Here is a 3,382-nt window from a genome sequence, read left to right as displayed (position 1 = left end):
CACTAATTGGGCGTGTGTGTTCGATAAATTCAGTAGGAAAAAGATAGGAGATATGAGATTAAGATAAGAGAGGGTGAGGAATAAATAGAAATCAAAAGAGAAAGATATAGATTTAAATAGAGAAAGAACAAGATTGGTGGGGGGAGGAGGCAACGCCCACCGACTCTACTGTGGAGGTCGACCCACAATGATAGAAGTGATCACTGCTCCATTAATTTTACCCTTCTGCTTCCCCTTCTCTTCGTAAATCGGTAAGTTAAACATTAAACATTTCTTTTGTAGATCATTATCTATTATTGTTATTTTAATTTTGTCTGGTTATTTTGAAAATTGTGTGGATTTTAGCTAACATAATATACATATAATGATCAGGCTTCCTCTTTATCGTTTTCCTTTTTTTTGTTGTTTTAACAAATTAACGACTTTACGTTTGAAATCTACACAAATCAATGATGAAATAGTATTATGATGTTCGATAATGATTAAGCTCCATGACATTAGTATGAACTATGAACTAATGATCACTACATGAACCTTCAATCCGCTTTAGTTGTAATCAAGGGTTGATGATCAAGTTACCCTTAGGCAAAGGTTTAAGAACTTTAGGCCTTTAATTGAATATAATCAATGGATTGAAAAAATTCATCTTTCATAGCTTTTGATTTATTACTTATAAAAAAATTATGGATGCCACAGTTTTTCACAATCATATCTCGTGTTGCAACCATATTAAAGACAAGATACACCTCACCCGAATTTTGGAATGCTGGATTAGGGCTCTTTCTAGAAGTTGAACAAACGGTGGCTAAATCTTCTGAAAATCAACATCTGAAGACTTACGTAGTTAACTGGTTCTTGATAAATTGTATATAGATTGGTCACTTCTAAGAAAGGGTAAAATGGTCATTTTTTGCAGGGTATTTTTTGAAGAACATTTAACTGTGGACCAAGAGCCTCCACAGCCTCAGTGGTTGGTTCAATCAAATCTGATGATTGCCCTTGCTGCTACAATGTATCAAGCTAAAACATCTGAAAACAACATGTCAGATGGGCACACCAATATCCCACGAGAGCTCATGGATAGACTTCAAGAGCTTATGCCCAACAGATGAGATACCGGGAGCGAGTCCCTATCTCACCTTGTTCCACCTTTTTCAGTCGGACAAAAAGTTACAAATATTGTCCGGTTGATATCGGTCTTAGTCCCAGTCCAATGCATGACAAACGGAGTATACGACTCTCATGTTGTGTCTGGTCCAGGGGAGGGGCATAATAGTAATTTTTTATTGATGTTTATATACAATTTCCATAAGGGGATTCAACAGCGAGAGCACCACCAACAAGTAAAGAGGTGGTTGCAAAGCTTCTAGATATTGTTATTACAAATGAGATCTTGGCCAGTTTGGAGTTTATTAGATATATGTACGTATAATATTTTAGTAAATGTTTCTATTCTTTTAATTGTACTATTTCAAGCACACATTGCTGTCAATTCATGTTTGATATTGTTATAAAAAATTATTTTGTACTCAAATGACAAAATACTTTCGTTAATCTCTTTTTACCATATTATACCATCAAAATTTTCTGTTGTAATGTTGTTATAACACGAAGCTAATTTTTTTTTAGTTTTTTACTGTAATTCTGGATGACATTTTATAACATAAACTGCATATTATAGCAATGTACTTTCGTTATGCAATGTTAGAAAAAGTTGTATTCTTTTCATTTATTTGTCATACTTTTCTGTTAAAGAAAGTTGTATTTTTTTTTAATGGTGTATGATCTGGTGCAATTAAAAGAGTACATGGCAAAAAAGGGCAATTCGGACCTTTATTATGGTTGTTACTGAAACTCCACCATTCAATATAACTTAACTAGGAAACAATTTCAGTTTTATAGCAACAAATTTTTAGTTTATGAGGACTATTCTTTAAACTTACAAATACAATAGTACACCCAAAATGAACATTTCATAATTATAGTAACATAATCAATGAACGACCCCTAATTATACTGATAATACGTTATTGTTTTTTTATAAATATATTTACATATAGACACATATAATAGTTGTAATCATAACTAAATGCTACCTACACTCACAATATTTGTTTCTTCTTAAAGCCAATTCAACATATTTTGACACTCATAATAAAAGGTACATGACCATAAACAACTAATACTAACTTGCTTTGTTTTCATGTGTTAACTAAGTAGAACTAGTACTAAACCGTCCTATGGACACACAAATATTTAGTGTGACCATATGTATCACATCTTAGCTACTTTGAATATTATGTGTCTAAAAAGGCACTAGGTTATAGACACACATACAACTGCCTCATGTCACAATACATTTATCTATTGTCTCTTATTAAAAAAGTATGACAATCTTAATCGATACTTGTGGCTAATTGTGACCTATGGCGTCAATGTTCGAGTGTGACTAATATTTGTCACTTTTGGTATAATTAAGTGTGGTTAAAGTTTTGATTATCTATACAATGGCCACACAAACTAATTTAATTGTATCCAAAAACAGTTTGTAAATTTTTTTAATGACCTTTGGGCACACTTTTAATAAAAATTGTGACAGGCCGTTTTTCGGAAAGTGTGACCGTAGGTCATTTTTGTACTAGTGTGATCAAGAATTAATTTAGCATTAATTTAGTGATCAAAAGAAACTAATTAAATATGGACTCTTATATATAGTATGGGCCAAGTTCATTTAGGTTGGGCTAAGCTTGCAAGGATAGTCCATGGAGTTTTTAACACATGGATCCTATGGAAATGAAAGGTCATGGGTATTAGGGTTTACATGGATGAAACCCTAATCCTCCATAATATATAAAGAGGTCTTTGGCATATGAAATGGCACTAGTGTGTGAGGATACAAGAGTGGGCCAATTTCTAGTGTGCTTACTATTCTCTCAAGTTTTTCCAAGGTGTTTTGGTGATTTATGATTCCACTTGAGGCTTCCACACTGTCACACCCCAAAACCAGAACGGCGGAAACGTTCTGGGGCAGGGACGTCATGTACAGTATCACAACACAGAATAATAGTAAACAAACAAACAAAATCATCCATTGCATTAATAATGTATTTTAATACAAGCGTGTTCTGTACAGTTTATAAGACACCAAAAATATGAATCAAAATAAAAAGATGAATCTTGAACTATGCTCCATCTTCTCAAAAGCTGATCTCGGTACCTGTCTACTGACGACCTGAGAATACAAGTTATTTTGAAAGAGTTTATCAACATTAAAGCTGGTGAGTTCATAAGTATTTTAGTGTCGTTGATTGAATGAAAATGATTATAAGTATTGAGTGTGTAATTTTGTAAAAATGTTTGTAGTAATTGCTTGTAACCCTTA

At 32.9% G+C, this 3,382-nt stretch overlaps 1 pseudogene; it reads left to right on the top strand.

The window, feature by feature from the left end:
• The first annotated feature begins 206 nt into the window (after positions 1-206).
• Positions 207-1,432, top strand: LOC145089346 (E3 ubiquitin-protein ligase AIP2-like; annotated as a pseudogene).
• Positions 1,433-3,382: the final 1,950 nt, after the last annotated feature.

The sequence above is a fragment of the Lactuca serriola genome, chromosome 2, assembly GCF_051521515.1.
Source record: "Lactuca serriola cultivar US96UC23 chromosome 2, Lser_US96UC23_V15, whole genome shotgun sequence".
Classification (NCBI taxonomy): domain Eukaryota; kingdom Viridiplantae; phylum Streptophyta; class Magnoliopsida; order Asterales; family Asteraceae; genus Lactuca; species Lactuca serriola.
The sequence above is the reverse complement of the archived record's forward strand: the minus strand, read 5'-3'. Positions and strand labels throughout refer to the sequence as shown.